Source organism: Vespula vulgaris, chromosome 2 (genome assembly GCF_905475345.1).
Source record: "Vespula vulgaris chromosome 2, iyVesVulg1.1, whole genome shotgun sequence".
Lineage (NCBI taxonomy): Eukaryota > Metazoa > Arthropoda > Insecta > Hymenoptera > Vespidae > Vespula > Vespula vulgaris.
The window spans coordinates 7699570-7714485 of NC_066587.1; the positions used below are offsets into that span (position 1 = coordinate 7699570).

Genomic DNA, 14916 nt, shown 5'->3' on the forward strand with positions numbered 1-14916 from the left:
ATTCCGCGCGCATGTGCGCGTCACCCGTTATATTACATGAGGGGTGGCAAAAGGGATGAGTGTATGTTATATTCCTTGCTCACATCCCTGTCCCTATGTGCTTCCATTAAAGCGGAAGGGTGAAGGCGGAGAAACGTCGACGTAGAAAGGATCATCGCGTACCGTATGCGGACTGTCTTGCATTCGGTGACAATTTCATATTATATATATACATATGTATATATATATATATATATATATATATATATAAAATATATAGTCGAATATATATATATATATATATGCGTACGTTTCCGATCTACAAGCCAGCACACGTTTGCTACTCAGGTATTTCAGTATGCGAGTGGAGTAGCGAGCAACCAGTGTGTACTAGGTTAACCCGGATGGTTATTTACCGTCTCGCGAATGAATCGCAGGACTGTGCGATTTACTTGACTGCACATACCACGATCGCATCTGCATATAAGCTTACATTAGTCGATACTCGGCTAGCATCTTCCAGTTCCAAAGATTCACGACAAGAAATGAAGCGACAAGAAAATCTCAGAAATGAGGAAGAGAGATAGAAATATACTACGGTCTTTTCTTTGGATTTGCTATGAAGATCGGATACGTTTATGTATATGTTTGAATATGTGGAATACTAGTGATACTGGTAAGAGAGAAAGAGGAAGAGGAATAAGGTACAGGGTAATACTGGAAAATGGATTTGCAAGAAGCGACTTTTGCAAATTTGCCGAGGTAAGTCGAGCCGTGAAATAAATATCATGTATTTATTACGCTTGTGCCACGAGTTCTAGTCTGCCGCGAGCGAGAAAAACATCGCTTGGATGAACGACGCGATTCAGTCTTAAACGAACGCGTTCAAACGTCTTAAAACGAGGATAAAGTCTTAAGGAAAGGAAAGGAGAAAGAGAAAGAGAGAAGATCTGTGAGAAATGACGCCATCTGCAACCTCAAAAATGTCTTGGACGGTGCTAGCTCACCTACATCACGCACCATTGCTCCAACAACTTACGGTTGAGGACTATGATTTATTTGGGTCGTGGTAAAGGGAAGAAAACTTTTAAAGTGGCTTAGTACCCGAAGAAATACATACATATATTGCTGCTCTGCTTACTTTCGGTAACGGGTTGGAGCTTTTCCCTGAAGGGTGAAACCCTTTTGCGAACATTCGTAACATACTTTTCACTAAAGGCAGCTTCTAATTTCGTTTGGCCGACTTTTAAAGTCCAAGAAAAGAACGGATATCTACTATTTCTTTTAATGAACAATTCAATATATATATATATATATATATATATATATATATATATATATATAAATCCTACATTAGTTCTTTTTAAATCGGTAAATTACTTTACTGATCTGTACAGGATTGACCTGAAAAATTTTCTTTAATAAACCTTGCTACCGTCGACAAATTTTCAATCTTGTTCTTCTAAATACTCCTTTGTTTAATAGCTTCAAGGAGAATAAATTTTGAGAACTTCATTTCTTTTAATGCTCAACGTCGACCTAAAAATAGGTCTGTCGGTTGGATATTAGCAAACTGGCATCGTCCACAAAAATTGCGAAATAAAATAGCTCTTTCTCCGAGCATGGTTCGGCAATAAAACTTAAATCCTTCTTACTTTTTCTTTCCTTCTTTCTTTTCCATTTTTTTTTTCCTTTCCTAGCTTTCTTTTATGCCTATCTTTTATCTCTCTAGCACGTACGGTCGTACGTCGGACGCAAATTAGCGTATAATAGGATTCTCAGAGCTTGGCGATAATACTCTCAGACTTCTAGTAATATAGGTCAACCATCAAAAATTTAGCTCAACCAATGCCGATAATCTGACCGAAACGAACTCTAATCTTTTGTTGCCGCCAACTTTTTTCGAGCCAAACGACGTCTCGCCATAAAAGACTATGAAGAAGAGGAAAAGAATGGAAAAGTAGAAGTAGAAGTAGAAGTAAAAGAAGAAGAAAAAGAAAAAGAAGAAGAAGAAGAAGAAGAAGAAGAGGATGATGAGGAAAAAGCTCGTAAGCCTTCGTTACTTTGCCGTTGCCTATGACGTTAAGTCTTTGAATCCCCTCTTCCAACGTTCTCCATACTTCCAATTCAACCACAAAGCGAATGTCTATGAATATATGTGTACGTGATATACGTAAGTACGTCTTGTTACGTTTCCAAGAGCTTTTATTCCAGACGCGACGTATGCTAGAAATTATTATCTCTCTCTCTCTCTCTCTCTCTCTCTCTCTCTCTCTCTCTCTCTCTCTCTCTCTCTTTCTCTTTCCCAAATCGACAAAGCGAGAAAGTAATTTATATTCGAATTGAAACACGATTAATTACAAAACGAAATTCCTGCCATCGGTCTACCGTGAAAATTTGGGTCAGTCATTTTCGTTGATACGCTTTAATAGTAATGATAATAATAATAAGCTCTGTGCTCGTTCGATTCTATAGAACCAACTTTGGTTCCGTCGGAATAAACAACGTAATGATCTATAGTAAGAGAAAATGATAATTACAGGGAATGGTATATAAGCGTGTTAGTGAGTGTTTGTTAGAAGATAACTTTCAATAGATGATATCGATATAGTCATCGATCGAAACTAAGGGTTGGTAAAGTTTTAAATGAGAATATTCAGTGAGGTTCCATGGTGAACTTCAACTGGGATAAGATTAGTTTGGAGATACACAAGCTTCGTGTAGGTTTCTTCTTCGAAAGGTCACGGGATTCGTTAACGCGAATTAGTTGACAAATAATTGTAAATAAAAAAAAAAGAAGTTGTTAGGGCGAACAGTTATAAATAGTAGAATAACATAGATAGTAGAATAACAATAGATAGTAAAAACAGTTATAGATGGAACAGTATACATAGAAGAATATGCATAGAATTGTTTTTAATAAAATCAACATACAATCTCAATTGTTCATATTTTTCTATTCGTATTTATACTTAATAATAACGATAAAATAGAATTATTTTTGCTATTAATTAAGCGACTAAATGGGAAATGTAGAAACGTCTTATCACTCTCCACATAAAAAAATCACAAGATCTTTTAACAAATAATTTAATAAAAAAATATAAACAAAAAATATATTTTTTAGAAAGAACGGACACTTCCGTTAATACAAAAATTCCCATACGGAAAATTTTCTAATCAAATTTATATAAGATATCAAATTTATATTAGATTTTCCTCTTATGTGTTGATATTTTTCTATTATCTAATAATAACGATAAAATATGCACTGAATTATATCAATTATGCATTAAGAAAGTTAACTTTTATATACATACATACATACATACATATATATATGTGTGTGTGTACGTAGGAAGCTATATTAAAATCGGTCACCTAAATTCCGGACGACGTTGCTTAGAAAAATAGTCCTGCCGGATAAACGTCGACTTGAAAAGCTTCGGAAAAATACGGGCTAGCTTTTTGAGAATGGTATCGGAGAAGACAGCAAACACACACCTCCGTAGGTGGTCCTGACGAAGTTTCCAATTCGTTCCCATGGGGGATGAGAGATCGGAATTTTACGAAGCTCACCGGATTTTCTGGCGGACTATATTTTCCGTACGGTTATCGGGCAGCGAGAGTAAGCACTGCATCGAAGAGTCGATCCCCCCTAATCGGAAGCCACCGGAAATAACGAGTTCCTTATGAAACTCAAAATATCGATTGGTCTCATAGTTCGCTCGATCAGGTTGCTTCTCTCATTCCAACTTCCACCTTTTATCTATCAAAAACTTTTTCTCGTTCAATGAAATGTTTTTCATGGTGTTTTTTGAAATTTTTTCACAAACATATCATGAACTATTACAAACATTGTCGTCTCTCGTGTTGTAAATCAGAATGATCGATGAAAAAAGATCGAGATAGAATTTTTCTACAAAAGATTTCTCTTAAAATTTCTATATATGTACGTATGTACGTACGTATAAATGTATGTATGCGTATGCATACATGTTGAATTGCAGTAAAATAAATAAAGCGAACGTAGACGATATTGAAACTTCGAAAACGCACGTTGGCAAACGTTTCTGTAAAAATCTGGTCAACGATCGGATTGACACGTTATAACGTAGTAATTTATCGATCGAAGCTTGTCAAAGATAGAAGACTTAATGGAAAAAAAATAGTGTTATTCGTGAAAGAAAAAGGAAGAAAGCTTGCTCGGCAAAAAGAACGGAGAAAAAAAATAACAAAGAAAAAAGAGAGAAAGGGAGAAAGAGAGAGAAAGAATAGCAGAATCATCAAAAGACAATTTATTTTCGATTCAGATTACGTCGGCGCGTTTTCTGTTCCGTTCGTTAGGACGTTCGTACGTATGTATATGTAAAACACGAGGAACGCATGTATTCGCGTTTATATAACGAAGCTATGTATACAAAGTACACATACATGACATCTACACGTTTATACATATATAAGTGTATATACGTATGACGACAATGACCTGATTTTCCATAGGATTAATAGATTTTACGAATCCACGTTCGATCATTGCGGCCCGAAAGAGATTAAAAGCAAATAACGCGATGATCCCTAGTAGGGAGGGAGTGGATATATCGGAAAATGTTATTTAATCGTATCCAACGTTCGACGGCTTTTATCGTCGCGTAATCTCACGATCTACGAGTCTCACCCTATATGTGACGATGTTGCAAAGACAAAGATCGAACGTTGAAATTGAGAAAGCGAGAGAAAGACGAAAGATAGGATACAATAGAGAGAAGATGAAGTGTCCCGAATAGAAACAAATATCCTTGCTCGATAATCCTACCAAGTCGAAAAGTACGATAAAAGAAAAGAGAAAAAGAAGAAGATAAGAAGTAGAAGAAAGATAGTCAAAGCTGCAGCATGTCGGATCACGAAACGAAAAGTCATTGCCTTAGCACGTGCCTCACAAATTCAACGAAAGCTCTACGTGTCTTTGCCTCGATCCATATGATTTTTACGCGAAATTCAATCCTTAACCTTGTAGATGTATGTGTGTTTGTATATATAAATGCATGTGTGTATGTATCTCTCTCTTCCTCTCTCTCTCTCTCTTTTTATCGTCTGAATTTTTATAGATCAGAAGTCTTCAAGAATGAAAATTCCAAATTCCAAACGTTTTCCTTCTTCTATCTCTCTCTCTTATTTTTTTTTTTTCATTCTTCAAGAAGACAAAATCTCTCACGTGGAATGAAAAATACGTTCGCAAGTTGTGAATGGACCGATAAAAGGATTACGAATCAACGGCGAGGACAATCGAGTTCGAGTTTCTTTCTTCTTTCTTTCTTTCTTTCTTTCTTTCTTTCTTTCTTTCTTTCCTCTTTACCTTTTTTATTTTTTTGCTTTTCTCAATTTTTTTCATCGTTTCTTTTTTCTACCCTATCGAACGAACAGTCGAGAAATAAAAGGCGATATAAGAGCTCGAGGCTTCTTCGAAGCGTTCGTTTTACGAATTAACTTCCTCGCACCCGGTTTGATCCACGGTATTCGCAAAACGAAAGAGGCCAAAGTTTTGTCCTGGAACGAATCGACGGCTATCCTCTTCTCTTTCTATCTTCACAGTTCTCGGAGAATTCCTTACTACCTTTTAATTCCATCCTCCCTTCCCTCTCTACCCTCACGTCGCTCTCATCCTTACCCTTTCTCCCAAGACTCTCGACTTTCTCTTCCAACATTCGCCATTAGACTTCTCAGACCGACCGATCGTCGATTCTCTTCTCTTCCCTGCGAGCTAAGGTTTAACGAAAATAAAAAGAAACAAAAGAAATAAAGGAGTGGATAATCAACATGGTACTACTCATCGAATGGCTTCGACAATCAAATTGAGATTCTATAGAATTCTCTTTCCTCTCTCTCTTTCTCTCTCTTTCTCTCTGCTTCTTTCTCCTCTAGATAAAAGCTACGATTTCGATATTCACAGATTAGTGAGAGAACGAAATGGAGAAGGAAACAAAGTAGCGGAAATAATAGTTATGAAGTAGGGGAGAAAAAGAAAAAGAAGAAGGAACAGTCAACTGTGAAACGAATTTCAAAGGAACGCGATCGATGAGAAAGCAAGTTACGAGTTGTTCGATATGTATCTGCAGACTATATACCAACGACTATTCCTCCCCCTCCCTCCGTCTCTGTAGACACCTCTCAAGTATTCTGGCACCACCCTATACTATAGTCTCTACTCTTCTCGTCTTCCTCACTTATCTTTCCTGTCCTCCCTTCACGTCCGACGCCGGTCAAATTATCGTCGAGCCTCTCCGACTCTCTCAAAGCCTTTCCAAAATTACTTACGACCTCACGGAACCGTAAGTCTCGACGGCTCGAAATTAGTTCCCACGAGAGAAAGGGAGAGTGAGAGAGAAAGAGAAAGAGAGATAGAGAACGCGCGTTCGCTATTAAGTATGCACGCTTCCGAATTCGTTAAAGGGAAAGGGCAGAAACCTAACAGAAGAACCGTCTGTTCCTTCTCTTTCCATTCCTCTTCTATTTCCTCATTCTCTTTTCTCACTCTCTTAGTTCCTAACTTACAGAAGAACGTTCCTACTTCGAAAAAATATTACCACCGCAATCGCGTTAACGTGACGTTTTAATGACCTTCAAATCTTTCATCTTTCCTCTTCCTCCTATCACTCGAATTCAAATCAGTTTGCAGTTTGCGAATTTTCTATGTACCTACATACTTCGTTATTTACGATTGTTCGATACTTTTCTCGGTTAATACAAATTTCATTACGTCGTATTACGTTTAACGTCAAATCGGTTTGTTAGGAAAACAAAAAAAAAGGAAGAAAAGAGAAGGAAAAAAAATAGGAAGAAAGAAAATAAAGCTAGCGTTATTACGTTCGACTGTTATTTTTACAAAAGTTTACCACGAAAAAGGGGAAAGGGTAATTTCAAAAGCAGTTTTCAAATTCGATGCTCGTTTTGTTCTATCTCTATATTTCTCTCTCTTTCTCTTTCTCTCTATTTTTCTCTCGTTATTTATCGAAGAGCGTATGGTTTATTTTTAATCGAGTTCTCTTCGTACCGAGCACGAGAGCTTTTGATTTCTAGTTGTTTAATCATAGCACGCGACCGATGAAGCGAAGTTCGTCGATTCGAACGGTTTTTCCATTACCCTTTTACGTTACATTAACGTCTCCCGTCATTGGGTTGCCCAGTTATCTCAGCGATTTATGACACTTAGATCGTGAACCAAACATCGATCTTTATGAACCTAGATGACGTAACGCTTTCCAAAAGAAACGATTCGCGATCTAGCGCATTTTATCATCGTGATTTGCAAAATAACTTACGGTTATACTCTTTTATCTTCGTCTATCTATCCATTCTCAATTCAATGTCTCCACTATAGTTAACAAACGTGACCTGAAAAAAGACTTTGGTCACACCCCTGGCTTATCCAAGATACATTGTCGCTCGATCGTTGCTTAGTCAACTTGTGTCTAGGAATTCTGCATCGTCATTCAACCCGAGATTCGAACATATTGAAGACGATATTCGAAAATCAGTTATAGCAATATACATGTACATATATATATATATGCACACATACATATACATATGCATATATATATATGTATATTATACATATACATATATGTATAATACATATATAATGTATGTGTAGTGTGCATATATATATATATATATATATATATATATATATATATATATATATATTTATCGAATCGCAATCGTACGTCTCGACCTTATCGCATGCCACTGGCTCCGCTGTGATACCACCGTCGTCAATGGAGTCACGTTTATCGATAATCAATATAGATACGTCTAACATCCCCATCGGATATGGCATAACTTAGTACAAATTATTGTTAATTTATGTGCACGGAGAGAAACGAAACGTATTATCCCTTATCCGACGTTACAATCGACATTGATCATTCACGGCGAATATGACCGAATAAATGAATATGAAAAAAAAAAGTATTTATTGGCAAAGTGCCATTGCAATCCCGGGCAATATTTTTCCATGGTTAATGCCGTAAATACCGAGGTAAAATAAAATACGGAAAAGAAGGAACAAAAAACGTCGATCGATCCTAATTGCTCTGGGAGATCGAGAAGTGAGAAGAGGGTGGGGAAGTTTTGGGGGATGTCGCGAAACCGCTTGAACGAGGAAAGTTCCTAGGTCGTTGGTGGTAACGGACAGCGCTCGATCGTCCGTTCTCGTCAAGCACGAAGTAGTAAAAGTTCATCATTGATCTGACCAGCCAACCTCGCTCAGATTAAAAAGAGCTCGAGATTTAGCAAGGAGAACGAATTGAACGGCTCGATTAAAGCGATTCTCCGAATGTTCATGAAGAAGTTGAAGTGGCCGTGGCCTCATCGAGTGATCCTATTTTTAGTGTGACATACCTGAATTTGAAAGGTAACCGTGTCAAGCGTATCGGCTCGTGGTTAATTACAGAAAAGATAAGTATTGTTACTTAACGCGCTATTCGATCGCATTCACACTTGTTTATTACGAGTATCTATGAACTAACGAAATATATAATAAAATATAAGAATATTTTTATTAAATTCGATCAAATTTGAACGTGTTCAAATCTGTACGATTCGTATTAGATATTCGTTCGAACGAAGCAAGCAATATAAGCGAGATATAATTTTTTATCATATGATAGATCTAGGGTAATGGATTTAAACGAAGAAATTGAATATTTCTTTATAATTTTGAAGAAAAAAAAAAGTAGATATGTATTTAAAATAGGTGAAAAGAATCGTGCCGAAAAGATTATATATAATTGTTAACTCGCTCTACTCGTTTTCCGCCATCATCATTTTCGAAACTCATTGTCTTTTTGGTCATTCTTTAAAAGAATTATCTTATATTATCTTATACATATATATATTCGCATCTATCTAAAAGACAAATGATTTTTGCAGTCACTCGGCATTGAACTATATCCGACACTTTAAAAAGATTTGGTCAGATTAAAATAAACATAAATGTCGATAAAGTAATCCCATATATATATATATATATATATATATATATATATATATATATATATACATACACACATACTTTCTCATATCTAAATATGATAAAAATTCGGTCATATATATATATATATACATATATGATAAATATGACATATATATATACATATATATACATACATACATACATATATATGTATATATATAAAACTACGTACATATATATATGTATGACGAAACGAATCGAATCCGACGATTTATTGACGCTTCTTAAGAAGACCGAAAGAGGATCTTGGAAAAGAGCTACGATCGACAATTCCATTCTGGTAATGCGATCAAGTTACGGAAAACGAGCTGGCCTCGATCTTTTGACATCTCAATTTTCGAATATACGCATAGGGAACCAATAAGAATGCAAAACGAGACATTTTCTATCTAACCTACAAGTATAAATACATTGATTGATATTTGTCGTGGCTGTGAAAATACAAATCCTTCGTAGGAAATGGGTAATATCAATTTTTCATTCTTTTTCCTTTTTGTTTTTCGAAGAAAATCGATTGTACGCGTCGGCGTAAGTTCAATTCTAGTTTCGTATTATTTGCGTCCAGTTCGAAATGAAATACGAGTTTAATCACTGTTTTCGCGCGCTTAGAAAACTTCGGAAAACTCGATTTCTACCGTCCGTCAGATGACTGTTCGTTCTCCTTCTCTACTTTGCTCTTTTTCTTTCTTTCATAGAAAAGAGATTAAATCTTGATGGCACGCGAGAGACTTTAAACCTTTTGCTGTTTCTTGGGATCTCTATTTTTCAATAAATCTTTCTGAATAAGAAGCTCTACATGCTTCTTTTTTTTTTGTTCAATAGACGAACGACTTTTGACATTGAACAGGATAATAATAATAGAAGACGATTTCAAAATGTTTCTAGCGTTTTCACGAAGTAAGAACATATACATATATATATATATATATATATATATATATATATATATATATATATGATTAATTTATAACAATCAAAGTTAAAATAAATTTGCGATACGTATCGATTAAACTTGAACGATCGTAAATTTTATAAATTATAACGTTTAGATTTAGAGACATTTAAGACATAATTTATCATATTAATTTTTATAACGCAAATGAAAAAAGAAAACAAGAAGAAAAGAATTTTCTTCGAAGAATTTTTATAATAATCGAAAAATACGATATTAATTTTCATCTCACGAAATTTCTCCGTAAGTATCTATAGACTGCGGTTTTTCCGCGTCTTAAAAGTTTTATCTTTCGTGAAAGTTCGCGAAGAAGAATCAACGCCGGAGGCAAAATTCTCTTCGAAGGGTGGAGTACGTTGACCGGTAGCCTCTGTCGTTATTACGCCATGGTACGTCATTAGCAAACTTCTGTTAGAAACTGTTTCCGCGATCGCGTTCGCTAAAGTCACACTTGGAAAGATCACGTACGGTCTTGCAACTTTCAAGGGAAGCTACGTCTTAAGGTCTTCCAATGACTTTGAAAAAAAAGATAATAAAAACAAGAAGGAAGTAAGTACGCCTCTCTTCCTCTCTCTCTCTCTCTCTCTCTCTCTCTCTCTCTCTCTCTCTCTCTCTTACTACCCATCTCAATTTCTCAAAAACAAAATTGTCTGTTCAAAACATAAAAAAAAAATCCTACGCTATAGAAATTAGAGGGCAAGAATCTCAAGGTAAAAACTCGTTTGAATTTGAAAGAAAGAGAAAGATGAATAAGTCTGACTTTGCCAATGCTTTCAAGATCGATGAACGAGCGAGAGAGTGATATAGAGAGAAAGAGACAGAAAGAGAGAAAGAGAAAGAGAAAGAGAGAGAGAGAGAGAGAGAGTCGCGACGGCCTATCCCTCGCATTTTATCGAACTACCATGGCACGTCGCACGTAAAGCTCTCGCGAGCGACACGAAAACGAGAGAGTCGGGAAATAGGCGCGCTAAGCGCGTGCGACGAGGATGGCACGAGTCTCGCCAATGCGAACACGACGCACCCAGTAGACGCGACGCACGCGAGCACGCGCGCGCATAGTTTACACCTCTATAACCTTTTCAGTGATATTCGTAAAGAAAAGAAAATTCAAACGAAAGTGCTTCGTTCGGACGATTATACGAATAAGTAAGAGGGTAGTAAAAATTCTTATAAAAATTCGTCAACTCACCTTTATGTGCGACAGGCAACTGTTGGTTCGCCGTTGGACGAAGAGGTCGAGGGCTGACGATGAGGACGAAGGAAACGATGAAGACGATGACCACGACGACGACGACGACGACGATGACAACGACGACGACGACGACGACGATGACGTCGATGTAGACTTTAAAAGCTGAATTCTCGTCGTTTGTGAATATTTGTTCTCTCTCTTTTTTTCAGTCTTTCTCGCGAGACGCGCTCGACTATATCTCTTTCCCTTGTTCTCCGTCACCGGTGTTTTTCGTCGGCGATTATTTCTCTCTCTCTCTCTCTCTCGCGCGCGCGCGCGCGCGAACTTTCGTAGAAAGGAAAGTTGAGATCGAGAAAGGTAGAGGAAAGTACGAAGAGGAAGAAGATGAAGAAAGAAGAGAAGAATGAAAAGAGAGAGAGAGAGAGAGAGAGAGAGAGAGAGAGAGAGAGAGAGAGAGAGAGAAAGTGGAGAGAAAAGAGAAAGAGAAGAGAAAGAGAAAGAAAGAAAAAAGAGAAAGAGAAAAGAGAGAAAGAAAGAGAGAGATGCGAAAGAGTACGCGTGCGGTCTCTCTCTCTCGCGTGTAGATATTCGTCTAGAGATGCGTACGTGTTTCTAAGTGTTGTCCTTATCTCTCTGTCCGCGGTATATCTTTGCGTGAATATAAGCTTCGTATCCGGTCGTGTATCTCTAACTGCGAAACGTCTATCTTTTCCGTATTTTCGGCAAGAAGTCTATGCGTTTCTCTCTTTCTCTCTCGGTTTCGTGCGCCCTGCGTACCAGAGATCGAAGTCTCGTGGCAAACGGTCGTGGACTGAGTGAACCCGAGTTCAGACTGAGCGGCGGAGTTGCCGTGCCGACGACTATGGCGCCACGCAACGGGGGGCGAGCGAGTTACACGCCATCGATCCATCGGAGGTGGTATGGGGCTTTCTACGCGGGGCTGACGCTGCCTTTCCTATACACAAAACCAGACGAAGAGTGAGAGAGAAAGAGAGAGAGAGAGAGAGGGAGAGAGAGAGCCTAAGAGAGATAAAGAAAGACCGATGTAAAATGAGAGAAGGAATAAGAAAGACAGAGAAAGAGAATGGAAGGAAAAGAGAGGGGTTGGTGAGAGGGGCGGCTTTGCTGCTTCCACGGCCAACAGAACGTCGCCGGACCATCGAGGGGTAAGGGGTGCAAACCTTTGCCTGAGAGCGATGTCGAGTCAGAAGAGGGCGGGGCGTTCTCTTTCTCTCTCTCTCTCTCTCTCTCTCTCTCTCTCTTTCTCTCTCTCTCTCTTTCTCTCTCTCTCTCTCTTTCTATCTATCTCTCGTATGTTCCCTCTCGTATACCCTTTTGCGCGTGCATACATTCGTCACTTGGCGTACGCGCGCCTATGTGTCTCTTCTTCCCCTCTTTCGTTCTCTCTCTCTCTCTCTCTCTTTATATATTTATCTATCTATCTCTTTCTCTCGATCTTTCTTTCCTCCTTTCCTTCTCCCACTCCCATTCCTTTCCTCCTACCTTTCCCTTCTTTTCTCCCTCCGACCCTTTTACCTAATTTTAAGCGATACCCGTTCATTGGTGACCCGTTTCTCCATGCATTTAACTCCACCGTGGTGGAATCGTTTCGTTTAGAAATTCGAACGAGCGAAAAGAACGTGCCGAAATTTAGATGAGAGAACTTTTTTCCTTCCTCCTCTTCTTCGTTTTCTTTTTTTTCAATCAAACGATCGAGTAAACGATCGATACCAAATAGCTGACCATTTGTAAAGGAAAAAGGAAATTTTCCATAAATATGGAAATAAATGTTGGTGAAAATGATGGGAAAAGAACGATACGTGACGCCTTGAAAACCTATTGAAATCTGACTTTTCTCAACACGAATCTCTCGAGCTTACAAAAAGCGAAATTTTTAAAGGGTAACTCGCACATTCGCCGGCAAACTTATGCACGAATGATCGTAGAAAGCAGAAACGCTTTTGCGATTTCGTCTGTCCGAAGAAAAAGAAAGAGAAAGAGAAAGAAAGAAAGAGAGGAGAGAGAGAGAGAGAGAAGCAAAGTAAAAAATATATGGGTCAGGACGTTAACGAGGTTTTGATAGCATTTGCTAACGCTATTTGATAGCGTTGCGCGCCTTCGAGGAAGAACGACGACGATTGGTTTTAATGGATTTCGGTTCACGTTCGTCTCAAAGAACGAACGGTATCTCATCTATTCATGAGATACTTATCGGTATCTTCCTTTATCACAAGGAAAACGCAATTACTACAAAAGAGATGAGAAAGCGAGACTAATTCTCATATTTTAATAAATATGAAAAGTAAACCAACGATAAGGACACCAATAAACATTAATAATAATAATAATAATAATAATAATAATAATAATAATAATAATAATAATAATAATAATAATAATAATAAATTTGAAGCAAGATAATCCACGTTCTATTGCACAACATTTAATGAATCACAAAACCTCCGTATTGAATTCGTTCCCACAAATGTCTTGAAGAATCGGGCACCTTGGTATTCTAGAAAACATAAATAATAATGAGAATAATAATAATAATATTAATAAATAGAAGTCCAAATCAAAGAACAGATTTTATAAAATTCGAGGATAATAATAATAATAAGTAGAAGAAGACAAGTATGAATTCTAGAAGAAAAGACGATAAGATAACTACGACAAATTTAAATGTAACAAAGCAAGAGGAAAGTATCGTAGCAATATAAAATAACAATTGTATGAACCGTACAAAAAGTATTTACAAAATAATGTAGCAGAAGCTTGTAATTAAAAAGAAGTAAAGCAGAAGGGTTGGCAGTGGGAGAGACTAATTTTCGTCAATCGATACACGCTACGTTCTACTCTACGTTCCCTTAATTAAAAATCGTAATTTAGCCTTATTACGTGGCTTGTATATCGTCTCCTTCTTCGGCTAACGTCGAAAGCAAATTTTCACACGAATACCTCTTCAAATTTACTTCGTCGTCGTTTCTACGGCCATCGAACGACCTTGTCTCTCTCCCTTTCTTCGTACGGATAAATTTACATCGAATCGATCGAAATACGTGAAATGTTTCGATATAAATTTTACATCCTCCTCTGATTACAACGTAAAAAGGGATAAAAAGAAGAAGCTTTGTATTCTCTGAACCAACTCCTCGTCCAAATGTCTTACGGAAAAGTCATAAAATTTGTAAGGGTCGCTTAATTTTTGAAATAGAAAGTACAAAGTTCGACGATTAGATCTCGACAAGGAAAAAGTGACAAACTCTTTTCTGTCGTTCAGCTTCGGATTAAATAATGGATGATATATATTTTACGACTTGTCTTCTACCCTATTTCTTTACGGGCAACAAAATTAAAATTTATGTCTTACACGAACGATTTGATGTATCGTTCCATCGAACGAAGTATTTGTCATCGAAGATTTCATTTATTTTCTCTTTATCGAGTCAAAGCAAATTAATTTAGGAGTCGCAAACAATGAAATCAAGGATATATAACAATACTCTATGCACGATCATAATACGGCACGCTTTAGTTTAGAAATTATCTTAGGATTTATCATAGATTCGTGTACGTGCTGTCGTATCAAAACTTCCTCCTATTCCATTCTTGCAACATTCGACGAAGATCGGATCGGATATGATGAAAGTCAGATTTGTGTCAGCTGCTACCTCCTAACCGGGCTACCGTAATTCAGCAAGTCCGATACATTTTCGATCGAATCTCCGTTCAGTCCACCAGTCGCTGCTGATTCGT

General features: G+C 37.3%; 1 protein-coding gene across 3 annotated transcripts in view; it reads right to left on the reverse strand.

Moving 5' to 3' along the window:
- Positions 1 to 12060, reverse strand: part of LOC127072625 (complexin) — a 244930-nt gene extending 232870 nt beyond the window's left edge. Inside the window, exons 1-2 of one of the 3 annotated variants that reach the window (XM_051013166.1) lie at positions 11938 to 12060; positions 11158 to 11322 (exon numbers count right to left, since the gene is read on the reverse strand). The gene's annotated coding sequence lies outside the window, so the exon portion shown is untranslated. Of the gene's footprint in view, positions 1 to 11157; positions 11485 to 11766 lie in introns of all 3 variants that reach the window. The other 2 variants (XM_051013167.1, XM_051013165.1) reach the window with 2 other exon arrangements.
- Between the last annotated feature and the right edge of the window lie 2856 nt (positions 12061 to 14916).